This window comes from Pleurodeles waltl, chromosome 10 (genome assembly GCF_031143425.1).
Source record: "Pleurodeles waltl isolate 20211129_DDA chromosome 10, aPleWal1.hap1.20221129, whole genome shotgun sequence".
Classification (NCBI taxonomy): domain Eukaryota; kingdom Metazoa; phylum Chordata; class Amphibia; order Caudata; family Salamandridae; genus Pleurodeles; species Pleurodeles waltl.
Window position 1 is genome coordinate 77870809 of NC_090449.1, and position 27601 is coordinate 77898409.

The 27601-nt window shown below is 47.2% G+C and overlaps 1 protein-coding gene across 7 annotated transcripts in view; it reads right to left on the minus strand.

Moving 5' to 3' along the window:
- LOC138261124 (testis-expressed protein 2-like) overlaps positions 1–27601 on the minus strand; it is a 344587-nt gene that overhangs the window by 303405 nt on the left and 13581 nt on the right. For 4 of the 7 annotated variants that reach the window (XM_069209792.1, XM_069209790.1, XM_069209791.1 and 1 more), the window contains exon 1: positions 8974–9825. The exons of the other annotated variants lie outside the window; for them this stretch is intronic. The gene's annotated coding sequence lies outside the window, so the exon portion shown is untranslated. Of the gene's footprint in view, positions 1–8973; positions 9826–27601 lie in introns of those variants that run through there. 7 annotated transcript variants of the gene reach the window in all.

Consider the following 27601-nt stretch of genomic DNA (forward strand, 5'->3'; position numbering starts at 1 on the left):
GTGCGCTGTTGGAGTTGTGCATGTGCACACGAAGTACTATCTTAGATGTGAGGCGTTGGACGTTCTGTATATTCATGTGGAGTACTATCATAAAAGGCATTGTTGGAGTTGTGCACGTACAGATGAAGTACTATCATAGATGTGCGCCGTTGGAGTTGTGTGCGTACAGATGAAGTACTATCATAGATGTGCGCCGTTGGAGTTGTGTGCGTACAGATGAAGTACTATCATAGATGTGTGCTGTTGAGTTGTGCATGTGCACACGAAGTACTAACTCAGATGTGAGGTGTTGAACGTTCTGTATATTCAGATGAAGTACTAACTCAGATGTGAGGTGTTGGACGTTCTGTATATTCAGGTGAAGTACTATCATAGATGTGCGCTGTTGGAGTTGTGCATGTGCACACGAAGTACTATCATAGATGTGCGCTGTTGGAGTTGTGCGTGTACATATGAAGTACTATCATAGATGTGCGCTGTTGGAGTTGTGTGCGTACAGATGAAGTACTATCATAGATGTGCGCTGTTGGAGTTGTGCGTGTACAGATGAAGTACTATCATAGATGTGCGTTGTTGGAGTTGTGCGCGTACAGATGAAGTACTATCATAGATGTGCGCTGTTGGATTTGTGCATGTGCACACAAAGTACTATCATAGACGTGAGGTGTTGGACGTTCTGTATATTCAGCTGGAGTACTATCATAGAAGGATGGTGCTGTTGGAGTTGTGCGTGTACAGATGAAGTACTATCATCGATGTGTGATGTTGGAGTTGTGCGTGTACAGATGAAGTACTATCATAGATGTGTGCTTTTGGAGTTGTGCGTGTACAGATGAAGTACTATCATAGATGTGCGCTGTTGGAGTTGTGCGTGTGCACATGAAGTACTATCATATGTGTGTGCAGTTGGAAGTTCTGCGAGTTCAGGTGAAGTTCTATCACAGATGTTCGCTATTGGAAGCTGTGTGTGTGTGGGAAGTACTATCACAGGTGTGTGCTGTTGTGGGGACACAGCTATCCAACTAAATACCATATCTGTGCACAGCTGGGTGTATCATGCCACAGTTCATAATGATGTAAGCAAGGAGTCCTGAGACTTTTTTTAATACAAATGAATGCACAAAAATATTTGCTTTCTCATTTATGGATGTACATATGTATGTGTTCAATATAGCGCAAACCGGGGTACAAACTAGGGGATTCCTGAACACAACAGGTGTCGTACAGCCGGTGCCCCTGAAGAAGGGGAGCGGGGATGGGAAGAATCGGGGCTATGGTTTACGATGGAGAGGGAAGAGTACAGGATTGAGGCTTTCAAGGAGGGCCAGGGCAGCAAGGGGTGTAGAAGGGGGCCAGTGGGAGAAGGCTGGGGATCGGAACACTTAGGGTAACTCATTCTTCTAGCAGTGTAAAGGAAAGGGCCTGATCCCAAAAGCCACTCATGACATGTTTTACTTACTGTCCACATTGTCCACCCATTTATTTCATGCCTTGCTCTTGCATCTCAATTAACTTGCCTTAGGGGCAGGTTTACAACAAAGTGGCACATCGGTCCCAATGCACCACTTTTCTTGTGTCGCCCCTACCCCACTTAACAACACCATGGTTGTACCGTATTCATAACACAGCACAACATGGCGGTTGTTAGGACAATAGCATAAAACTTTTTTATGCTTTTTTATGCTATTGTGGCGCTTTGCTGCACTAGTGCAGCAAAGCACAGGGACGCCCAAGGATTAAAATGGGTGTGTCATTTTAACCCCTGCTCTGAGCAGGTGTTAAAAATTAAGGAAAAAATGGTGCAGTGAAATGTTGTTAATTTCCCTGCGCCATTTTTTGAGGGCCTCCCTGCGTTGAAACTCCCCCCTTCCATACATTATGCCTGGCGCAGGAATAATGTGGCACAAGGGTTTACAAAGTGGCGCAACGCAAGCATCGCACCACTCTGTAAATACGGCACTGGAGAAAGGCCTCCTTAACGCTGCCTTAGCGTAAGAAAAAAATATGACACTAGGGCTGCGCAAGGTGGCCCTAGGGGCTTGTAAATATGCCTCTTAGTCCTGTGCACTTTTTTGCTTCTATATTGCCTCGTTCTCTCTCTCTCTCTCTCCACTCCCCCCCCCCCCCCCCCCCCCGGAACCCGACAAGCCATTTTGCACCCGTTCAGAGCTGACCCAAACAAGAAGGCCCCACCGGTCCTACTTCAGTCTCATTTTGTTCTTTCTTCTCTTTCCATGTCTTGAATTCTCTGGCACTGCCCTCTCTCTCACAAGCAGCAACTGACCCGGAAATGATTCGGTATATTAGCGTGTTTATTTTTAGCTCGAACGCTCTTCTTTTAAGAGATATTCTGCGGCGTGATTTCTTCCAAATAAAAAAAAATTGGTATATGCTCCTCACATTGTACCTTGTTGTTTAATGCTATCTGCCTAGTTTTACACAGGTGCAATTACGCAAATAAACATAAGCCAACCCATAGGGATTATGTGGCAAATGAGGACAATATTACGCAGCAGAGTTCACTAAATTATGGGGCATGGAAAGAAATATTATGTGGCATAATGGAGTACATTATGTGGCAGTGCTACTTTCGATTTTTTGGCATCCTAACACATATTAGTAAAAGTCTGGGCAAAGTTTTCACCTCATTAGCAACAGTTTAACGCCTGACCAAACCATCAGCAACTGAAGGATGGCAAATTTACTTTGTTAGGGGTCTACCAGTTCACTGACACCACGTAGCATATTCTTTTCTTCCTACGGTTTCTTCTCGCAGTCATTTGGAACATACGGTGATTTTACTGGAATTTTTCTATTGACGACTTTTTCTGAAGAGGAGGAGCTCCATAGTTTAAAACACCTCTAATGTTTTATCTGGAAAGTGTGGCTTCTATTAGGCAAACTATTTCTTTGTGAATTTTGGCCCATCAAATAAGGGGTGTAAGCCTACACAGACCTTGAGTCACTGGATCATATCTTTGATGTATGAAGTTTTTAAAGTTCCTTTTCCTTTGATGATCCAAGAGAATTTCACTAGGGAGGTAAGCCTCATGGGCAGAATTCCAGGGTGCTTCTCTACAGAGATCTGTAGGGGAGCTCTTTGTGTACCTACCTCAACTTTTAAGCGTCCTCATTTCATGTAGTACTGCCCCCTCCTTTGTATTGGGGTGAGGTTGATTTAAGGTATTGGGGGAGTATTATATCTCAATAGGTTATCATGCAGCTCTCAGGACTCATATGCCAGTGCTTGGATACCCTCATGCGCTTAGATACCCTCACTACCCTCATGCGCTCTACAATTCGACTGATTGAAGCCATGGGAAACTTGCCTATGTTTTTTTGCAAAATGTATGTGGAATGCACAATGCAACCAATACTAGAAGTGCGCAAACGGCTCCTCTCCTAAAGGCTCCTCTTCTAGAGTTCCAACAAATGCATCAACTGACACCCCCGCCACCAAGAAATTTCTGGTCAAAGTTAGGGGGGGGTAAATTTACTAGTCCGTAGGGTTCAATGTATTTCATCTTCAAACGCCAATAACAGCAGGTTGTGGGAGGCACCACTGCAACTCCAAGGGGATGCAGGATGAGACAAAATGCCCAGAATTCAGCAAGACTGGCATGAGACATTGTTACCAGCCTTGAAGTGGTGTGAAGTTGTCCGTTTTTCCAGGCTGGCAGGTCTCAGCATCCTTCATCTTCTAATGCTGGAAAAGGCAGATTGCAGGTCATATCTTCACCCCAGGATTGGTCAGCAGGACCGCACCAATCGCCCATGTGAATACATGCAATCTCTGTTGAATATATGCTGCAATAATTACTACCTTGTTGTTTAATCTGGAGCTATTTTTGCAAGTCCATATTAAACCAATCCGCTTGAGCTCTCTTGCTTCCGATGGGTACAGGCTCCTTACACGGACTAAGCAAAGCGAGAATTCTCAATTGAGGTAGCTCAGGGTTTGAGTTCTCTGTGTTGTATCTTTTCTCTTCAAGGTTTCTTGACAGTGGGAAGGGTCGGCAGGATGAGGCCATCAGGAGGCAGCAAGGCCAGATGTAAACCAGTAGTAAGTAGTAGCCAGATTTTCCCTAAAATGTGCCCAACGCCATAGTTCTTGGATGAACAAGGCAAAGTCCCAGCTCTCTCAGTGCAGACTTGAGCTGCCTCGTCCAGGAGACACAATCAACACAGCTCTGCTGGCTGGAGCTGGCATTTAGCGAGATATATAGAGCTTCTTCTCAAGGCCTGCAGGTCAGAGAAGAACTGGGCTAAGATGGAACAAAATGAAAACACAGCTGTTTCATGCTGATGCCCTAATCAAAACCTTGGAAGCAGAATATGTTTTCTTTCACCACAGGTTCTCCTTTTACCCTAAAATGTCACCCACTACTAATAATGAAAGTGGAAGGTACCTGCGAGGAAATTCTAGGTCTGGAGGATGCCTCCTTTTGCAAACTATGGGTCTCAGGGATCTAAGAAAATGTGCTCGCATGTAGGAATGAGATCAGAAGGGTAACACGAAGCAGGCAGATTCACTCCAAACTGCTAAGCGCCTTGTCTCGCACCCTCACATGTGCCAGGTGCCAGTCTGGCAGGGGTTTGAGCCATGCCCAAACTAGGGCTTGCCCCAAGGGAGCTCATTCCCTTTGTGAGTCTTCCGGACCTTGAGACAGGATTGAGGCTTGGCCCTGCTAAAAAATGTTGGCTTCCCCATGCCTAGCAGGAGGAGGCACAATCTGGGCCTTTTAAATGTTGTGTAGTTTCTGCTCAGACTGCCGGCCTCAGTCTGCCACTTTCTTCCTCTTTCACAGGGTACATTTTTCAGCAGTAGACAGTATGCTTGCCTTTAGAAAAGCATGGCTGCTGCTCATGCCAGCAATTCCCAATCTTGCCCTTTTTAATCGTTTCACACATCCGACAGTATGTCTGCCCTGCGCATGCTGTCATAATGCTTAGCGGACCATCTCTGGCTAGCCCACTTATTTACACACACACACACTCTATCTCTCTCTCACACACACACACACACACATACTCGCTCGCACACACACACACACACACTCTCACACACAAACACATACTCTCTATCTCTCTCTCACACACACACATACTCGCTCGCACACACACACATACTCTATCTCTCACACACACTTTCACACACACACTCACACACACACATTCTCTATCTCTCTCTCTCACACATACACATACACTCACTCACGCACTCACACACACACTCTCACACACGCACACACACACTCTCTCTCACACACACTCTCTCTCACACACACACTCACACACACACACTCTCTCTCACACACACACACATTCTCTCTCTCGCTCTCACACACACACACTCACACACACTCTCTCTCTCACACACACTCACACACACTTTCTCTCTCGCTCGCTCATATTACTCGGCAATCCTTGGCTAGATTCTCACCCATGAACACCGCCAGACGTGACATCCCATAACATGAGAATCACACCTCATCGGTCATCACGTACAACATGAAAGCAGCTGCCACAAAGGCTCGTAACAAACACAGCTCCTTCCCCACCACTCACCCTACACGGTGTAGCCGGCTATCTGTGCGGATAAGCACTACCGAGATAGGGGTTCTAAGCACTATACAAATTCTACAATACAATCCAAGCACACGGACGGTGTCAGCAGACACCAGCGTGCACTCTGCATCATGAAGAGCTGCGCATGCAGACTTGGAAGGGAAACAAGCTCACAGGACAGAGGCACTGGGGCTGGAGGCAATGACACCTGGGAGACACGAACATAGAGAACAGACAAGGAGCCACTGGCACGAGCAGTGGGCAGGACGAGAGTAGCGTGCTCCGGCACACATACGGCATGGAGACACACTGACAAGCAGGCAGGAACATAGAGACGCTGACACTCAACATGAGAGCACAGTACTAACACAGAGAAGCGCGGACACTGGCGCTGGGTTTAAATGGACATGGAAACTGGCAATGGGACAAGACACAGGGACTGGAGCTGGAAAAATAGGCACTGGAACATGGAGAGACTGACACTGGGACATGAGACTCAGGTAATGGAGCAGAGAAGCATGGAAACTGGAACATGGTCTTACAGGGACATGGAAACACTGACAATGAGACAAGACACATGCACTGGAGGAAGAAAGGATGGGCACTGGAACATGGAGAGACTGACACTGGGACAGTGAGTCTCAGATAATGGAGCAGAGAAGCATGGAAACTGGAACATTATCTTATAGGGGCATGGAAACACTGACAATGAGACAGGGCACAGGAGGAAGAAAGGATGGGCAATGGAACACAGAGATTCTGACACTAGGACATGAGACTCAGATACCGGAACAGAGAAGCATAAATACCTAAACAGGGGCCTACAGGGACATGGAAACACTGGCAATGAGACAAGATACATGCACTGGAGGAAGAAAGGATGGGCAATGGAACATGGAGATACTGACACTGGGACATGAGACTCAGGCAGTGGAGTAGAGAAGCATGGAAACTGGAACATGGTCTTAGAGGGACATGGACACACTGACAATGAGACAGGGCACAGGAGGGAAAAAGGATGGGCAATGGAACATGGAGAGACTGACACTGGGACATGAGACTCAGGCAGTGGAGTAGAGAAGCATGGAAACTGGAACATGGTCTTAGAGGGACATGGACACACTGTCAATGAGACAGGGCACAGGAGGGAAAAAGGATGGGCAATGGAACATGGAGAGACTGACACTGGGACATGAGACTCAGGTACTGGAACAGAGAAGCATAAATACCTGAACAGGGGCCTACAGGGACCTGGAAACACTGGCAACGAGACAAGACACATGCACTGGAGGAAGAAAGGATGGGCAATGGAACACGGAGATACTGACACTGGGACAGTGAGAGTCCGTTACAGGAACAAAGAAGCGTGGATGCTGGAACAGGGACATCAAGGGATACCAAAACAACGGCAAGGAGATGGGGAAAGACAGACCCTGCGACAGGGAGACCCACCTCCTGGAACAGAGAAAGGTGCACACTGGGACAGAGCTGCACTGCCACACAAACAGGGAGGTGAGATGTTGACACACAGCGGAAGTGAGATCCTTGCGCTGACAGTGAGACCAAGGCACTGGAGGAGAGAAGCACGGACAGTGGAACATGGAGACACTGTAACTGGGGCAGGGAGACCTATATAATAGAACAGAGAAACATAGACACGGGGGCAGGGAGACGCTGATACTGAGGGAGGGAGACGCTGATACCAGGACAGAGAGATGCTTTTACTGGAACAGAGAAGCACGGACAGTGGAACATGGAGACACTGATACTGGGGCAGGGAGACCTATTTAATAGAACAGACAAACATAGACAGGGGGGCAGGGAGACACTGATACTGGGACAGAAAGACGCTGATATTAGGGTAGAGAGATGCCTTTACTGGAACAGAGAAGCACGGACAGTGGAACATGGAGACACTGATACTGGGGCAGGGAGACCCCTATACTAGAACAGAGAAACATAGACACTGGCAGGGAGACGCTGATACTGAGGGAGGGAGACGCTGATACTAGGACAGAGAGATGCTTTTACTGGAACAGAGAAGTACGGACAGTGGAACATGGAGACAGTGATACTGGGGCAGGGAGACCCCTATACTAGAACAAAGAAACAGGAAAACTTGGACGTTAGACAACTGAGCTGAGACTTGCAGGGATAATGGAACACTGGCAGTGGGACAGGGAAACACAATCACTGGACAAGCAAACCAGACGCTGGGAGAGCGAACGCTGATGAAGGGAAGGGAGAGATGAACACTGAGCAAAAGACCCCGATACTGGAACAGGGAAACATAGACACGGGGCAGGGAGACGCTGATACTGAGGGAGGGAGACGCTGATGCTGAGGGAGGGAGACGCTGATACCAGGACAGAGAGATGCTTTTACTGGAACAGAGAAGCGCGAACAGTGGAACACGGAGACACTTATACTGGGGCAGGGAGACAGCTATACTAGAACAGAGAAACATAGACACTGGGCAGGGAGACGATGATACTGAGGGAGGGAGACGCTGATACTAGGGTAGAGAGATGCCTTTACTGGAACAGAGAAGCACGGACGGTGGAACATGGAGATGCTGATACTGGAGCAGGGGGACGCAGTTACTGTAACAGAGGAGCATGGACAGTGCCACATGGAGATTCTGATATTGGGACAGGGAGACGTCGTTTCTGGAACAGAGACGCGCGGACTATGGAACATGGAGCTGCTGATACCGGGAGCTTCCGTTACAGGAACAGTGCAGCACGGGCAGTGGAGGATGGAAATGCTGAAAACAGGGGCAGGAAGACGGAGCTAGTGGAACAGTGCAGCACGGACAGTGGAGATGGAGCTGCTGCCGGGGCAGGGAGACGCAGCTAGTGAAACGTGGATATTGGAAATGGATCATACATGGATATGAAACACTGGGAATGACATAGGGAACAACAGAGACTGGGACAGGAAAACTGGCAGTGGGTCTGGGACATACACTTGCAGGGAGATAGAGAAACACAACCACTGGAACGAGAAACAGTCTGTCAGCTTCGTAGCGCTGTCAGTAACGGGCTTTGCTACTCTATTTCCCAACACAGGCAGTGGTGATTTTTGTATCGACCCTGAAGGATGGAAGTATGAATCAGCCCTTCAGGTTTCGCACTGATTACTGTAGCAGGCGCTTTACCCCACGAGCTGTGTGGCATTACGCTCGACCCCCCCGCATCCCAGTGATAGGATCCTGAGTGCACGTAAAGCATCTCTCAGAAGATTGTGTCGTTTCTTAATGTGAAACCATTAACAAGGGACATGAGGTCCAACTGCGTGAGGTGATCCGAGCATCCTCTGAGAAGATGGGGTCAACCCCTTTTTTGTGGCCCTCCCTCCCGACACCGTTCCCGTAGCCTGGGAACCGAAACACAAGCCACCTACCTCACTCCGAATGCGTGACGATGGATACATTGGGGGCTTTCCTTCCGCGGTCCTGGCTGGGGCGCCTTAGTGCGAGTCAGGAGCCTGTTTAATCAGCTGCCATCCTGGCCTCAGCTGCATCGCCCCCTGGTCCTGGGCATCTCCTCGTCCGAGGTCCCGGCTGTTCCATGCACCTCCTATTGATCCTCTGCCTTAGCTCTCCTGCAGCTAGCGCCTGGACTCGAAATAATATAAAATGCTTCTTCGAGGGGAGGAAAAGACTAAGGTAAAAGAACCCCGCGACCCCGGAGTTGCGCTTACAAAGTTCACATAACTAGGCGCTATGATACCTGTGTGACCGGTCTCCATACAGTTTCGGAAGTGCAATGACACCATCCCTCTGGCAACAAGCGCCATATAAAAGTAACTGAATAAAAAATAACTATTCCAAACCTAAAGTACTATAACTGCATGGCGGAAAAGCCGCAGTGTAAAAAATAAATCTGTCGCCCAATTGTCATGCAGTTTTTTTACTGCATTGCTTCAGATGAAAATAACTCCAAATATTCCGACTTCTCAGCTGCTTCCCACAGTTCCGCGGTCCACGTATAGCTGGTGCTGGTGTGCCCGGGTGTAGCCCTGCTTCCTGCCTGAATCAGCAAACCCCGGCCCTCTGCCGCTGCCTGAGCTCTGCCTGCAGCCTGACTGCAGCAGCCGACGCTCCGCTGTCCGCCTGCGAGAGCCCCCCATCCGCCCCCACCCCTGACAGGCTCTCCGTGCTCCGCCTGCTCCCTCTGCCCCCGTCCTGCTGTAGGTTCCACCACTGAAGGAACCCGTGGGGGCCTTCGGAGGGAACGAGCGCTTGACACATGCGCTTAGAGGACAGGGGTCACTTGAGGTCATCTGTATCCCAGGTGCTCCGACCAATCGCAAGGACCCGCTCTCAGTCTAGTTTGTTCAATAATTCTCTGCTTAAAACTATTAGCAGCCTGTATTTTTTTTGTCATATGATTTAGTTATTTCTTGAAGTATTATTTTATTAGCATTATTTAATTGTATCTATTACATAACTATCCTACATGTTAGTATGTTATTTTGTTTATGTTATATGACTATAAATGCATCATTGATAATGCATTCTTAAATACGCTTATTTTATTTCTATACTGTTATTATTATTAATTCATAACTGTGGTGAAAAGTCTCCTACATGTATGGCTCTGAAGACTGCACGTCCCTGCTTTGAGTTCATCATATCAAGCTGTAGCTTTTTTCTTTTTACCGCTATCTCAACAGGCACCAGTGCTTAATTTGAACCAGAGTTTCCGGTGCTCGGCACCTGCACTTAATTGTGAACACGGCACTTAAGACATTCTGCCATATGGCTGTGCTTTCTTTCTGATTTACAGATCAGCATAACAACATTTGTTTATTAATTCAGTATCCATTGTAAATTAATACTACTTGCTGCCCAAGCCATTATTATAACTTTTAGTGCCTATAATAGTCTGATTTGTCACACTGGTAGGTGTGTGATGTTTAGTAGTTGTGTTGGGCCTGTCATTGGCAGCATGGCAGCATGGCAGGACCATTGGGTGGTGCACGCTGAAAATTAAGCACTGACACACACTAAGCTCATGTGTGTAGGCTGGAGGTACCTTTGGCCTGTTATGTGTTGTGTTGCATTATTGCGCTGGGCAGTTGTTTGCAGTACTGCAGTTGTGTTTGAATTGTTTTGTTGTGCCCTTTTATGTTTTATGTGATGTTATTTTGCTTCATGCTATATTATAGGCCTTGATTTGAAGGTACTGCTAAAGCGCATTCAGACCCGTGGCATCGAAGCGCTAAGCAGCGTGAGAAGAGCAGTGGCAGCAATGCAGAGAGCTACTGTGAATAAGCCAGGTTTTGAGATGCTTATGAAGAGGTAAGTAGGAATTGATGCCTCTAATCTGGACTGGAAGAGAGTTCCAGAGCTTTGCCGCAGCCACCGAGAAGGCCAGATCGGTCATCTAGCTTTCTTACATCGAGGTGCCAGTGCCAACCGTAGGTATGCAGATCTAAGGGCGGATAGGATGGTACCACTTAAGAGCGGCTTGTAGGTATCTTGATCCCTGAGAGTGGAGAACCTTATGGGTCAGGCAAAGGGGTTTAAAGGAAATACGTTTCCTTATGGTTAACCAATGAAGCTGCCTGAGACCCTCCCTAGCAGAGAAACACTTAGGTAGTCCTAGCACCAAAACGGGCAGCCTCTTTCTGAATAAGCTGAAGCTTATTCAGGGAAAATTTATAAATATTCAAACACAATGCATTGCAGTAATCCATTCTTACTGTGATCAGAGCTAGCACCACAATCACTCTGAGGCCCATATCAATGGTGAAAAAGTGGTGCATCACAGCTGATGCGTCACTTTTTCTGCGCCCCCCTTACAGGCACATAGCGACACAATGGTTGTGCAGTATTTATAATATGGTGCACCATGGCGGTTGTTAGCACAATAGCATTAAAGTTTTGATGCTATTGTGGCGCTGTGCTACACTATTGTCAAAAATGTTGACACCAGTGTGGCAAAGTGCAAGGAGGTCCTCAGGTTTCTATGGGTGCGTGATTTTAACGCCTGCTCTGAGCAGGTGTTAAAAATGAGGCCAAAATGGCACAATGAAACCTGTTAAATTTCGCTGCGCCATTTTTGCGGGCCTCCGAGAGCTGGAACGCCCCCCCTCGCATACATTATGCCTGGCTCAGGCGTAAGGTGCCACAAGGGATTACAAAGTGGCGCAATGCATTCATTGATCTACTTTGTAAATATGGCATGGGGAAAAGGCCACCTTAGCGCCGCTTTAGCGTAAAAAAAATGATGCTAACACGACTCAAGGGGCTCTTAAATATGCTCCTGAGTTCTTTGGGTACAAAAGACAGGACCTTTTTTAGGATTTTAACCACCCAGAAGCATTTGCTCTCTGTTCTGTTAACATGCATGTCAAATGTCAAGGAATCATCAGACAAGACCCCCAGATTCTTAGCTGCTGTAATGGGGGTGGGTAAAGTTCCACGGGACTCAGACAACCAGTGATTGGTCCAAATAGACCTACTTGCCACAAATACCAGGATCTCAGTTTTATCCCCATTCATCTTCAGCCAGCTGTGACTCATCTACAGGCTGACCCCTCTTATGCAGCCATGGAACCTACCTGCACCACGTCCCAGTCATCCCTGATGGAAATGATAGGCTGAGTATCGTCCACATATGAAGAGACCTGGAACCCACAGGAGCGGAGCAGTGCATTGTGCTCTGTGTTTACTTTAGAGATGTCAACAAATGCTGCTCTATCTCCCATCACAGCCGCACATTCCTTTAAAGTTCCAGTGACAAACACCCATTGGAAACTATGTAACGTGGCACGTACTGCAGCCTAATTTCTCTCACTATTTAAGACAATAGACATCCCAAAACCGTGGCAGAGATCATCCTGTAAATTAGCACTTCCAGTGTTTGCTTCATGCAGTGGGTCCTCCTGCAAAATGTGATGAAAGGGCCTTTACTCTCCCATATATATTAATTGTCTTTGGGCTGAATGGGTCCCCAAGAAGGAACGGGGCCTGCTGCAGGATTTGTGGCCCCTCCTCACCTCAGGGAATGCATTTCGCCCCCTGGCTTTATGTGAACCAACCCAAGTGTTATAACATGCCAAGTCTTCAATGCCTATTAGAAATCAATGATGTCATATCTGCCCTCATCTTCTCTCCAATTCCTCGGTGCCATGCCTGCAGTAACTCTCAGTGACCCCTCTTCTGCTGGGTGCAGCAAGCCACTAATGAGAAGCCCTCTATGGTGTCAATGCCTGCTTCAGGGGCAGCAAACAAACATCTCTGCTCCTGCATGGGGACACCTGGATTCAGGCACTATGAGTGCAGACACCCTCACTGTGTGGGCCGAGAGAGCCAGTGGGTCACTATGTGCGCTACCTGCATATATCTGTAGTGCTTAAAAGCCCCAGCACAACTGCAGCTATGCTATTTTACATGTCTTTTCAGAGGTGAGGTTTCTCCCTTCGAAGGCCCTGGCAAGTCCCGCACTGCAGGTAGGGATGTGCGAAATTTGCTTCAGCAACATTCTGTGAAATTTCGGCAAAACCATATGAAATGCACAGAATATGTGAAACGCAGAACTGGTAATTAGTGCTATATTTTAGAACAAATTGCGTCATTGTGCCAAAGTTGATGCAAGGTTGCATTTTACGCAAAAAAAACATGCAAAAAAAACCAAACACATGGTAAACAACAGCCACTCGTGCTATGTCGTTTGCATTGCTCCCGTGCATTCGTAGTACGTTTTTGCCACAAATGGCTGCAAAAGTTTACAGTGAACTGCATCTAATTGCACAATATTGGTAAAAGCGCAGTTTCTAGAATTTCTACTAATAAGAGTGGAATAAAAACAAAATTACGCAAATTACACTGGCATAACATACATTTCCTTTGACCCGCACTGCAGTCCTCATGATAAAAAACAAACAAAAACTGAGCTGTTTCAGCAGCAAGGGAAATTATGGTAAATAAGTAATAAGCAGAGACAAAGCATCTCCAGGCAGCAAAGGAGCAACAATGGACACACAGCAGGGTGTGGCATCTCCACCCTCATCATTCCCAGGGAGCCCTTTCATTGGCGGGATACAGATGTCACAAGAGCATGCTCACCTCTATGGCAGGTGCTGCAGCCCACAGCCCAGAGCACTGTAGATTAGTGATGGGTCACTTTACTAGCAATATAATGTACCAGAACCATGGGCTCTGGAAGTACTGGTGTAGGAAGTGATGGAGCATCACCTTGAGTTCAGTATACTTTATCACAACCATTATCACTTGTCTCTCAACCAGTACGTGTGCGGCAGCTGTGCAGGTCACACTAATGGAACTGCTGCCAGGGAAAGGCCAGTGTGGTTCTCATTAGCTCTGAGCTGACGATGAAGAAACAGTGCAAAAGGAGCCTACAATGTAGTGTGATCAGATCAGGGCATGAGCTGAACAGTTACGTGTTGCCCGGTGAGTTCCTTCAGTCCAGTAAATAGCTGTATAATTAAAGAGAGCCACTGCAAGGCTGTAGAAGTTGAATGAGACGTGGCACGTTGTAAAGTCTTGAAAATGTCTTTAATGGCAGATGACAGTATACAAGAACTATGACCAAGAGACAGTGAGACAGCTCCTAAGTGATCAGCGACTGACAAATTCAGAAACAATTCAATGTTGTAGGCCAGTACCGAACACAGAATGTTATGTTATGTTGATCTGTATAGCTCACTAATCACCCAGGGATATCTAGACGGTTTGGCAAGTTTGTAGGTATGTGGTGGCCAAGGTACATATAGGAAAAAACAGGTCTTCAACTTCTTGCAGGACTCAGAAAGTGAGGAGGAGGCTGTGATGTGTTGAGGGAGGCCATTCCATGCCTTGGGTGCGATGTACGAAAATGAGCGACCTCCAGTTTTGTTTTTGCGGATGCAGGGAATGTGTGCGAGAGACAGTGAGGTAAAGCGTAGGTGTCGGGTGGGTTGGTGAAAGTGTATACAGCTGTTTAGGTATTCTGGTCCTGTGTTGTGTGGAGCTTGTAGGTGTGAGTGAGAAGTTACAATTGGGTGTGCTTGTGAATGGGTAATCAGCAAAGCTTCGTGAGGTGTGGTGTGATGTGGGTGAAGCGTGGGAGTTCGAGAATGAGTCTTGCAGTGGTGTTCTGGATGGTCTGGAGTCTGTTTAGGAATTGGTTGGAAATTCTGGAGTAGAACGTGTTGGTGTAGTCCAGCCATTGGTAACAAGTGTTTGTGCTACGGTCTGTCTCATGTTCTGAGGCAACCATTTGAAGACCTTTGTAGTATGCATAGAATGTGGAAGCAGGAAGTGTACACTGCGTAAACTTGAGCCATAATTTCTTCCACGGTGTGTGGGTGTTGGTCCTAGACTCGATGGCCACTAGGTGGAGTTCCACGGGAAGGTCTTATTGCCAAAGATCAGTACTTACATCTTGTCAGAGTTGAGCTGCAGGCAGTTGGTTCGCATCCAGTCTGCAACCATGGTCATGCAACTGGTGAAGTTGGTCTATGTCGTGGTAGTCTTGTCGGTCAGGGAGAAGATGAGTTGGGTGTCATTCGTGTAGGAGATGATAGTGATGTCTTGTGATCGGATGTTGGCAAGCGCTGTTATGTACATGTTGAAAGGGGTCAGCCTTAGGGACGATCCATGTGGGACTTCACATATGAATCTCCTGGTCTCTGATGTGAAGGGCAGCACCCTGACCCTTTGGGTTCTTCCTGTGAGGAAAGAACACATCCATTTGAGAGCAGTTTCTTGTATGCCAATCATGTGTAGTTTTCTGATAAGGGTATTATGGGGGACAGTGTGGAAGGCTGCAGAGAGGTCGAGAAGTTTGAGCGCCAATGCTTCTCCTTGGTCCAGGATAGTCAGAATGTCATCGATGTCTGCAATGAGTGCTGTTTCAGTGCTGTTATTCTTTCTAATCCTGATTGAGTGTTGTCTAGAAGATGGTGAAGTTCGATGTGGGTTGTGAGTTGCTTGTTTATGGCCTTTTCAATCCCTTTGGCTGGATAGGGAAGCAGGGATATGGGTTGGAAATTACTTTTTTGATTTGGGTTGGCTGTGGGCTTCTTGAAGAGGGCATTGATTTCTGCAAGCTTCCATTGATCTGGAAAAGTGGCAGACATGATGGAGGTGTTGATGATGTGGGACAGGGTGGTGCTGATTTGTGATGTTCGATGTTCCCAGGTTGTAGATATAGTGAGAACATGAGTGCACTGGGGCCCCTGAGTGGATGGTCTGCATGATTTCTGCTGTGTCATTTCTTGTGACATTAGTGCATTTGGTCAGGTAGCCATCTTGGTTGGTGGTGGGTAGGTTAGCAACACGTTCTCTGGGGTTGGGTTGGTGTACAAAGTTTCTATAGGTGTTTGTGAATTTGCTGTGGAAGAAGTTGGATTGGTTGTCAGAGTTTTTAGGAGCCAGTGATGTTGTTGACAGTGGATAAGTGGGAGGTGAAATCCTTAACGATCAAGAAAATCTCCTTGTAGCAGTTGGAACTTCCATTGATGCGGTCCACTAGTGCTTTTTTCCTGGTGTCTTTTATTTGCTGGAGATAGAGTCTGAATGCACTCTTGTAAATAGTTCTGTCTGTGGTGTTGTTGCTGGCTTCCCATTTCCTTTCCAGCTATTTACAGTGTTGTTTGGTGCCTCAGAGGTCTTCTGTGTACCAGCTGGCCTGCTTCTTTGGTCTACTATGCTTGGGTTTGATTGTGTGAGGGAGTCCACGCAGTTCTTGATCCAGTTGTTGACATTGTTGATGTCCTTGTTGAGGCTGATTGTGGGGCTAGGTTGATCCGTGCTGAAGGTGCTGAACCAGTCTTGTTATGTGATTTTGCCAAAGCTGTGACTTGGAGTACTGAACCTGCTGAAGGTGTTGACTTGAGGTGTGATGATTTGGAAGTGGATGATTGAGTGATCGGTCCATGTGAGTGGTGTGGTGGAGTCATTTTTGATGCTATTGCTTGTGTTGAATATGGGATGCAGTGTGTGCCCTGCAGTGTGTGTTGGTTTGGGACGAGCTGGGTGAGTCCGATTTTGCTCAAACTTTTGAGTAGTGCTGTGGAGCAGGGGTCTTCCAGTTGAAAGTTCAGGTCATCCGCAAGAATGTAGGCTCTGGAATCGATGGTGAGTGAAGCTACAAAGTTGGAGATGAGGTTGGTAAAGGTGGCTATGGTCTGGGTTGCGTTCAGGGTGAAGTTTTCAGAGATTTGAAGCTTGAAGTACAGGTGTTCCATGAATGGGATGACGTTCTTTGAGGATGTTGTGCATTTGATGGATTCCATGTAGATGTTAGAAAGTCCTTCTCGTGGCTTTTGATGATGGTCCTTGTTGGACTTTTGCTTATGCAGGGTCATCCCCAGTCTTTTTGCCTCCTGCCTCCTATTTTTTTTCTGACCTGTCGCTGTTGGCTTTTGAACTCTGAGCACTTTCCCACTGCTAACCAGTGCTAAAGTGCATATGCTCTCCTGTTTAAATTGTATGTAAGTGGTTTATCCATGATTGGCATATTTGAATTACTAGTAAGTCCCTAGTAAGGTGCACTAGAGGTGCCAGGGCCTGTAAATCAAATGCTACTAGTGGGCCTGCAGCACTGGTTGTGCCACCCACATAAGTAGCTCTGTAATCATGTCTCAGACCTGCCACTGCAGTGTCTGTATGTGTAATTTTACACTGTAAATTCGACTTGGCAAGTGTACCCACTTGCCAGGTCTAAACCTTCCCTTTCCTTACATGTAAGGCACCCCTAAGGTAGGCCCTAGGTAGCCCCAAGGGCAGGGTGCAGTGTATGGATAAGGTAGGACATATAGTAATGTGGTTTATATGTCCTGACAGTGAAATACTGCCAATTTCGTTTTCACTGTTGCAAGGTCTGTCTCTCTCTCATAGGATAATATGGGGGCTACCTTTAAATATGATTAAAGTGTAGATTCCCCTAGAGAGTAGATGGACATGTGGAGTTTGGGATCCCTGAACTCACAATTTAAAAATACATCTTTTAGTAAAGTTGATTTTAAGATTGTGAGTTTGGAAATGCCACTTTTAGAAAGTGAGCATTTTCTTGCTTAAACCATTCTGTGACTCTGCCTTGTTTGTGGATTCCCTGTCTGGGTCAGTTTGACAGTTGGGTTGTTTTTCACCTCACACCAGACAGTGACACAAAGGGAGCTGGGGTGTGATCTGCATTTCCTGATTAGCCATCTCTGCTAGGAGGGAGGGGTGGAGTGGTCACTCTCATCTGAAAGGACTGTGCCTGCCTCTGACAATGCTGTCTCCAGCCCCCTGGTGTGTGTCTGAGGCCTTGCCTGGGCAAGGCAGGATTTCACAAGAAGGTGTGAGTCCCCTTTGAAGGAAGGTGACTTCAAAGACTAAAATGGGTATAAGAAGGGCACCCAAACTTACAAACTTTAGAAACACTTCTGGAATCAAGAGGAACCTCTGCCTGGAGAAGAGCTGATCGCTGAGGAACAAGTGCTGCCCTGCCTGTGACTGTGCTTTGTGGAGCTTTCCTGCAGTGCTGCTTCTGCCAGAGTAAGAGGGCAAAGACTGGACTTTGTGTGCCTTCCATCTTGAAGAAGAAATCTCCAAGGGCTTGATGTAGAGCTTGCCTCCTGTTGTTGAAGTCTCAGGGATAGCAAAGACTTCTTCCTGCCAGCACCTGGAGTCTCTGGAGAGACCCCTACTCTGCTCTGTGGTGCCCTTCCAGTTCCTGGGACCCTGAAAGGAGAGGCTGGCAGCCTAAGGACAAAGATACACGCACCGAGCGCCGTGCGGAGAAAAGATCAACGCGAATCCGATCGCGGCTGAGAAAACGACGCGACGCCGGTTCCGCAGCTGAGAAACGACGCCGCAGGAAACGCGACCGAAAAACCGACGCCCGGAGCAGGAGAAACGACGCGCAGCATCGCTGACGGAGGCTGAGAGATCGCACCCTGCGCCGCGGGACTTTCGGATCGTCGTGTGGCTGGCTTTTTCAACGCGCACCGCCGTGCCGAGTTGTTTTCGACGCACACAGCCGTGCAGGGTTACTTTCGACGCCCACCGCCCGTGCGGGGTTATTTTTGACGCAAACCAGGTACATTTTCACGCTAGCAGCGCTAGTGTGTTGTTTCAACTACCTAAAGACTCTTTTTATTTTAAACCTTTTAAAAATCATAACTTGACTTGTGTATGTTGGATTTTTGTCGTTTTGGTCTTGTTTTGTCTAGATAAATATTTCCTATTTTTCTAAACTGGTGTTGTGTCATTTTGTAGTGTTTTCATTAAGTTACTGTGTGTGTTGGTACAAATACTTTACGCCCAGCACTCTGAGGTTAAGCCTACTGCTCTGCCAAGCTACCAAGGGGGTAAGCAGGGGTTAGCTGAGGGGGATTCTCTTTTATCCTAACTAGAGTGAGGGTCCTTGCTTGAACAGGGGGTAACCTGACTGTCAACCAAAGACCCCATTTCTAACATTGGTGACCAGCGGTCGGGATTGGACTTGTATTTGTACTTGACATACAGTAATTAGGTGTACACTACTGTTTTGATCTCAGACCACTACGTGACCACATACTACTTGTTTGGTGATCTTTTGATTTTTCTCTTAAAGACTCTTTTTATTCTACTTCCATGATTTTGCTGATCCCTTGACTGATTCTTTTTACTTCATTGGGAAATTATTTTTTTCTGCCTTTTGGAACTTTGCACTTGTGACCATCATGTCTCAATCTGGAGATGCAACAGCTGGAGCTGTGTTTGAAATGGAGAAACTGAAGGAGTACTCAGTTGCTCAATTGAAACAGTTCCTTAAAGATCTTGACTGTCCCACTGAGAGCTCCACCAGGGAGGGGGAGCTGCAACAGGCACAGAGGGCTTGGGTGACAATCAAGAAGGCTGGAGGGCACACAGAGGAGGAGAATATGGGTGGGGAAGTGCAGAGGATACACAGTGGTGTAGTGGAGGAACCTGTTACGCCTGGGGGGAGGGTCCCCAGGAGGGATGGCAGGGTGTCACCCAAGGGTCTGACTCCTGAAGAGTTACAGGACAGACAGGCAGAGAGGGAGTACCAATGGGAGCTGAAAAAGCTCGATTGGGAGTTGGAAGAAAGGAGGAGGAACTTAGAGATTAAAAAAATGATTTATGCTTACGAGCTTAAATTGAAAGAGCTGGAAGTCATGAGGGCTGAGTCCAGCTGGAATGGTGGCAGCAACAATTGTATATCCAGTGATGCTGCAGAAGTGCACATGCCCAGAGAGGTGGTGCCCTACTTGAAGGAGGGAGTTAACACACGCCAGGAGGTTCAGGGGTATGAGGTAGCTCCAGTGATGCACAGGGTCCCTGAGGTGGATTGGGGAACTGGCATGGGGAGTCATATTCCTACTGGTGGGAGGGACACTCTACTGACTCTAGTTGAGAGTGACAGGGAGAGGGATTCCCCCCAGGTAGAAGTCCTGGTTATGGAGTGTGAAGACATCCCAGAAGAGTGTGGGTTGAGTGTCAGGGACAGTCAGGTACTGTCTCACCAGTCTCAGGAGGGTGATGTGGGGTGCTTTGTCAAAGCAGAGTCACTGGATGGTTGGGTGAAGGGTACTTTGGTTAATTCATGTGAGGGGCTGAGTGATGTAATTGCTGGAGAGCATATGTCTAGTCCTTATTTTCCAGAGCTATGCCAACACCAGGTGGAGTGTGAGTTCTCTGACCCCAGGGAGCTTACAATGGAGGCAGACTTCTGGGTGAGTACCAGAGAGTCTGAAGAGGCATTTGGGGGTGCTCCTGAGAGGAGTGGTCTAGGTAGTTCCCAACCAGGTGAGGTAGGGAAGGATTGTAGTGTCCCAGGTAGGTCCCAGTGTAGTGGGATGGGTGAGGGACCCCATGTCCAGTCTCAGAGGAGAGGGAATGGGGATGGGTTGAGGCCCAAGGTGCCCGAGATCCGGTCCCAGGTCCTGGAGGGTTCCCTGCGGGAACACCAGGAGGGGAGCCTAGCCTGTACCATAGGGCCATCTGTTGAGGGAGACCCCCCAGTGTCAGGAGAACTTGGGGGGGCGGCTGTAGCCAGCGTCCCACCAGTTCTGGTGTCTGGCAGTACCACTCCTAGTGAGGGGGTGCAGAAGTCCAGACAGAGGGTTGAGAGGGGGTTGCGGACCCCAGTGGAGAACCTGGAGGGTCAGGGGTCAGCTCTGAGAGCAGAGCCCCCCATGAATGACCTTGGTGAGACCATTTCTGGGTTGGGGGGAATCCAGACTCTGTCAGATGGGCAGAGGTCAGGGGACCTGCGCCCGCCAGACTCTTGTGTGGCCCTTCGGGACAGTGTGTCCCTTGAGGGGGGTAAGTGTGCTCCCAAGGAAGTCCTGGTGTGCCAGGCAGTGGTTCAACCGCAGGGTGGTGACCCTGGGTTGGATGACCAGGTTCAGAGGGTAAACTCTGACCTGGTGGGGGGTAGGTATGCCCCCCAGGAAGCCCTGGTTTGCCAGGCAGTGATCCAGTCTGTGGGTACAGACCCTGGATTGAGAGGCCAGGTTAAGGGTGTCCCCCCTGACCTGGAGGAAGGGGCTACCGCTAACAGTGCCCCTACCATGTTGTCTTCTGGGGGGGTCACTCCTAGTTGGGTGGTTCAGGACCCCAGAAGAGAGGGCAGGGGGAGGGAAGCCTCACCCCTGGCCCTGGTCCAACCTGAAGGTACAGACCCCAGGTTGGAGGATCAGTTGCAGGTTAACATCCCTGCACTGATGGAAGAATTGTGCAGGACTGCTTCTACAAGCACCCTGACAGTTGTTGACTCTGGGGGTGCCGCTTCTGCAGGGAGGGTACAGAGCCCCAGAGGGGAGGACCAGGGTCAGGTTGTCATCCCTGACCTGGTGGAAGAGAGAGTGGTCAAAGGGTGCCAGGCACCTGGGGCTACCACCCCCCACTCTCCACAGTCACAGTGGTTAGAGAGGCCTGAGGTCGGGCTCTCATCCCTGACAGTTGTCTGGGGCCACTGTGGCTTGCTGTCCTGGTGGGCAGAGTTGCCCCTGGGGGGGGGGAGGACGAGAGTCACACCCCGGGGGTGGAGTGGGCAACACCACTGTGTTGGCCCTGGTGATACTATCTGCCCATTGCAATACATCTGTGAGCAAAGTAAAGTTAGGTGTTGCACAGATGGTGTCTGTAGATGTGGAGAAGGGTTCCCCATGGGTTAGCTTAGTGGGCCCTGAGAGTATGGACAGAGGGATCCAACTGGAGTCAGGAAGGCGTAGAACTGGAACATGCCCCTGCTGTTGTGGGCCTGGGTCCTTGTTCTATCGCCCCAATCAGGGAAGTACATCAAGGTATTGATTGTTCTCCCCTGGCTTTAGGCTGGTAGGGGGTCGTGTTGGACTTTTGCTTATGCAGGGTCATCCCCAGTCTTTTTGCCTCCTGCCTCCTATTTTTTTTCTGACCTGTCGCTGTTGGCTTTTGAACTCTGAGCACTTTCCCACTGCTAACCAGTGCTAAAGTGCATATGCTCTCCTGTTTAAATTGTATGTAAGTGGTTTATCCATGATTGGCATATTTGAATTACTAGTAAGTCCCTAGTAAGGTGCACTAGAGGTGCCAGGGCCTGTAAATCAAATGCTACTAGTGGGCCTGCAGCACTGGTTGTGCCACCCACATAAGTAGCTCTGTAATCATGTCTCAGACCTGCCACTGCAGTGTCTGTATGTGTAATTTTACACTGTAAATTCGACTTGGCAAGTGTACCCACTTGCCAGGTCTAAACCTTCCCTTTCCTTACATGTAAGGCACCCCTAAGGTAGGCCCTAGGTAGCCCCAAGGGCAGGGTGCAGTGTATGGATAAGGTAGGACATATAGTAATGTGGTTTATATGTCCTGACAGTGAAATACTGCCAATTTCGTTTTCACTGTTGCAAGGTCTGTCTCTCTCTCATAGGATAATATGGGGGCTACCTTTAAATATGATTAAAGTGTAGATTCCCCTAGAGAGTAGATGGACATGTGGAGTTTGGGATCCCTGAACTCACAATTTAAAAATACATCTTTTAGTAAAGTTGATTTTAAGATTGTGAGTTTGGAAATGCCACTTTTAGAAAGTGAGCATTTTCTTGCTTAAACCATTCTGTGACTCTGCCTTGTTTGTGGATTCCCTGTCTGGGTCAGTTTGACAGTTGGGTTGTTTTTCACCTCACACCAGACAGTGACACAAAGGGAGCTGGGGTGTGATCTGCATTTCCTGATTAGCCATCTCTGCTAGGAGGGAGGGGTGGAGTGGTCACTCTCATCTGAAAGGACTGTGCCTGCCTCTGACAATGCTGTCTCCAGCCCCCTGGTGTGTGTCTGAGGCCTTGCCTGGGCAAGGCAGGATTTCACAAGAAGGTGTGAGTCCCCTTTGAAGGAAGGTGACTTCAAAGACTAAAATGGGTATAAGAAGGGCACCCAAACTTACAAACTTTAGAAACACTTCTGGAATCAAGAGGAACCTCTGCCTGGAGAAGAGCTGATCGCTGAGGAACAAGTGCTGCCCTGCCTGTGACTGTGCTTTGTGGAGCTTTCCTGCAGTGCTGCTTCTGCCAGAGTAAGAGGGCAAAGACTGGACTTTGTGTGCCTTCCATCTTGAAGAAGAAATCTCCAAGGGCTTGATGTAGAGCTTGCCTCCTGTTGTTGAAGTCTCAGGGATAGCAAAGACTTCTTCCTGCCAGCACCTGGAGTCTCTGGAGAGACCCCTACTCTGCTCTGTGGTGCCCTTCCAGTTCCTGGGACCCTGAAAGGAGAGGCTGGCAGCCTAAGGACAAAGATACACGCACCGAGCGCCGTGCTGAGAAAAGATCGACGCGAATCCGATCGCGGCTGAGAAAACGACGCGACGCCGGTTCCGCAGCTGAGAAACGACGCCGCAGGAAACGCGACCGAAAAACCGACGCCCGGAGCAGGAGAAACGACGCGCAGCATCGCTGACGGAGGCTGAGAGATCGCACCCTGCGCCGCGGGACTTTCGGATCGTCGTGTGGCTGGCTTTTTCAACGCGCACCGCCGTGCCGAGTTGTTTTCGACGCACACAGCCGTGCAGGGTTACTTTCGACGCCCACCGCCCGTGCGGGGTTATTTTTGACGCAAACCAGGTACATTTTCACGCTAGCAGCGCTAGTGTGTTGTTTCAACTACCTAAAGACTCTTTTTATTTTAAACCTTTTAAAAATCATAACTTGACTTGTGTATGTTGGATTTTTGTCGTTTTGGTCTTGTTTTGTCTAGATAAATATTTCCTATTTTTCTAAACTGGTGTTGTGTCATTTTGTAGTGTTTTCATTAAGTTACTGTGTGTGTTGGTACAAATACTTTACGCCCAGCACTCTGAGGTTAAGCCTACTGCTCTGCCAAGCTACCAAGGGGGTAAGCAGGGGTTAGCTGAGGGTGATTCTCTTTTATCCTAACTAGAGTGAGGGTCCTTGCTTGAACAGGGGGTAACCTGACTGTCAACCAAAGACCCCATTTCTAACAGTCCTGTTGAGTGATCTTGTAGCCCCCCGGGATTGCTGTGGTGATGTCCGGGCCAAAGAGGGGTTGAGCCAGGTCTCTGTGATGGAAGAGGATGTCAGATGTGTCACTACTCAGCAGGTCCCATATTTTTGTTGTCTATTCGCTAAGTGATGGTGTTTTGAGAAGCAGGCATGCGAGTGGCTATTGACGTGCAGGGTTGCTTTAGCGTGTGTTGTAGAGCGGTAGTGTAAGCATTGTTGGTGCTTGTGTGGTGTATGTGTTGGGAGAGGGTGTTGAGGGCGTTGTTAGTATTTGCTTGGGGGTGTGTGCGTGGTTGGCTCCTGGAGAACTGACATTAGGTGTAGGTGAAACGTCCTACTGTGAGGCAAAGCATGACAGCAGCTGGGGAATGGCATCCAAGGTCTAGCATCTTAAGGACTGCTGCAAAGTATCGCTGGGCATTGATCAGACAAGGGTTCCTGGCATTGGGCTCAGTCCAGGCATGGACGGACGCAGACGGGCTCATCTCTGGCATGCCTTTGGTGTACCATTGGCGCACCCGGTGCACCATCCTCTGTGCATCCCTGTGGGCGGTGGTCCTATTAATGTGCAGTAATTTTTATATTACTTTACAATAAAAAAAGCATAGACATTCCTTGAAGAAAACCGAAGGTCACAGGGACGTTATAGTTAGGTTGACTTTTTACCCATACAAAAACACAGAAATTCAGCAGTTATAGTTATACTTATCTAAAGTAGCTATAACTTGTGCTGGAAAGTAACTTTAGGCAATGAGTTATAGTTTCTTAACATACGTATAACTATCAGTTTAACTATAACTGATGAATTTCTATGGTTTTGTATGGGTAAAATGTGTACCCAACTATAATGTCCCTGTAACATTTTTTTTTTTAATGAACATATATATATATATATATATATATATATATATATATATATATATATATATATATATACATATATATATATATATATATATATATACATATATATATATATATATATATATACATTACGAGAGAGAGAGAGAGAGAGATTTCATTTGAACTCATTTCTTTTATTTCATAAGATGTAATTTTACATTATTCATTCCTGCATCCTCAGAACCCGTTACCACTCCCAAACTCTACCCATCTTTGAATTCTAAAGCCCCTTACTATCCCTATTCATTACCCACCACTGAACACTAAAAACCTCATACTACTTCTTAACACTACACATCCATGAATTCTAAAACCCTAAAAACCCTGAAAACTCACAACATACATTTGGATGAGATTACGTGACAAAACAAGGTATAAATTCAACTGTAGGTAGGTGACACACTCTCAGCCAATGCAAAATAACTACTTTAGTGAGGGAATGAAAGACATTTCATTACAAAATTTTGAAGGAAGTTCTTTAAATGTATTGAGGCAAGATTTTAAAATGAGTCCTTTTTATTATTGATGCCAACTCCCCAAGTAGATCGTACAGATCTTATACCAAGATTGGGACACTCCAGACTACATTTAAAAGGTTTTGGATTGGTACACAACAGGCTAAGTCTCCTTAAATACTGTGTACATTCAAAATCGCATGTTTAAGTTGTCTACCCTTGATATGGAGCACTATGTATAATGTTTCTTTCTACGGCTTCCTTTCCCTGATTGCCTGCTATCTCAGAAAGCCTTCTCCGACTGTACCTCGAAAACTCCCATTGAAAAAAATGACCTTGACATACTTTCTTTCTTGAAGTAACCCTCTTCCTACCATCTATTCTATCCATACCTTTTATTTCTGAGCATGGCCTCCTCTCAGTCTCATTCTCGCCTTCCTCAATCCTTCTTATTGAAAGAAGGGTGGGTGGGTAATACCGCTTTTCATAGATCACAATCTCTCCTCTTTAAACCCTTATTCCCGTAGTCTAACATCAACTTATCTCCATCAGCCTATCGCTCTCATCAGCCACTCACCTGAAACCACAAAGCACCCTTCAATGATACACCTAACTGGTATTAATATGTCACAAAGTAACTGGAGTAAATGCATATATTTTTTTCTTGAAAGCACAGTACTAATTGCAATAACCAACAATAACTACTAGATTAACCACTAACCTTGGGTTTCAGAGTAAGCTGCTACTCACCATAAAATGCATCAATACAACATCAGTGGTAGTAAGCGCTATATAAATCCAATCACAATTATAATCAATGTATTTATTTAGCTTACATCTGACTACAAAAAATGAGAATATATATATCTCTCTATCTCGCTCTCATATATATATATATGTATGTACATATATATGTATGTACATATATATATATATATATATATATATATATATATATATATATATGTATATATATATATATGTGTACATATATATGTGTATATATATATATATATATATTTATATATATTTGTATGTGTAAATATATATATTTATTTATATCACCTACTGGTGGTCACCAGTAGGTAGTTATAGTTAGGACCCTGTTTTCATGGACCAGTGGTTCCCAACCTGTGGTCCGGGGACCCCTGGGGGTCCACAAAGCCTCTTCAGGGGGTCTGCGACTGCTTAGAAAATTAAATAATATTACCAGATTAGGTTCCCAGCTTTCAGTAATAACTAAATGGGGGGTCCCCAGATTCCAATAATGATTTAGTGGGGGTCCTTGGATTCCAGTAATGATAATGTGGGGGTCCACAGAAGTGAAAAGGTGGGAAACCACCTCTATAGTCAAAGCGTTTTTTGAATTGGATATATCTTTGGCACTGTTTGACGGATCTTCACTAAATTTTCCCAAAAAACTGTGACGGGGTGATTCTTGTTGTGCACGGGAAGTTTGGGGGTGATACGTGAAGCAGAGGGCAGAGAAAAAGCGGGGGGCAAAAAAGTTGCATTTCCCATGTTAATTCCATAGAACCTTTGACCTCGACTACAGATCAACCACTGGACGGAATTATACCAACGCTCGCAGAAAGCTAGCTGTTGGTACGCAGATTGTGCTTTTGGGTGTTTGGTGTAAATCCTTTAGGTCATTTTTGAGATATTGAAGGGAAAATACATTTGTATATCTGAGGTCACGGATAATTTGCGAATAATCGTGAATTTCTGCAAATGCTTGCACTAATAGAAAAGCTTTAATTGGCTGGACACAACCTAACAGAAAGTTGCAGCTGCTATTTTAAGGTCCGGGGACATGGAAAAGGGGTGTCTGGGGCTGGGGCCTTAAGGCCAACCCTACACTTCACATGCCAAAGGCTTGCACAGTACGGGGTTGACAGCCTGCTGTGGGTTTAGTTGCAGGGCCTGGCAGCTGGCGAAGCCCTGTGACCGACCCCCGCTGCGCACACACAAAGGCTGTGTGCAATGTGGAGTTGGCTGCCTGCTGGGAGTTGGAAGCAGGGCCTGGCTGCAACATAGGATAGCCCCACGCACAAGCAAAGGCCTTGTGCATGTGTGCAACATGGGGCTGATTGCCTTTGGTTGACTGTCTGTGTGGAGTTTGCATTCAGGGTATGACTGCAAGTCAGGCCTTACAGCCAACCCTATTGCTGCGTGCGATCAACGGCCATGCACAACATGAGGTTGGTTGCCTTCGGGTGGGTTGACCACAG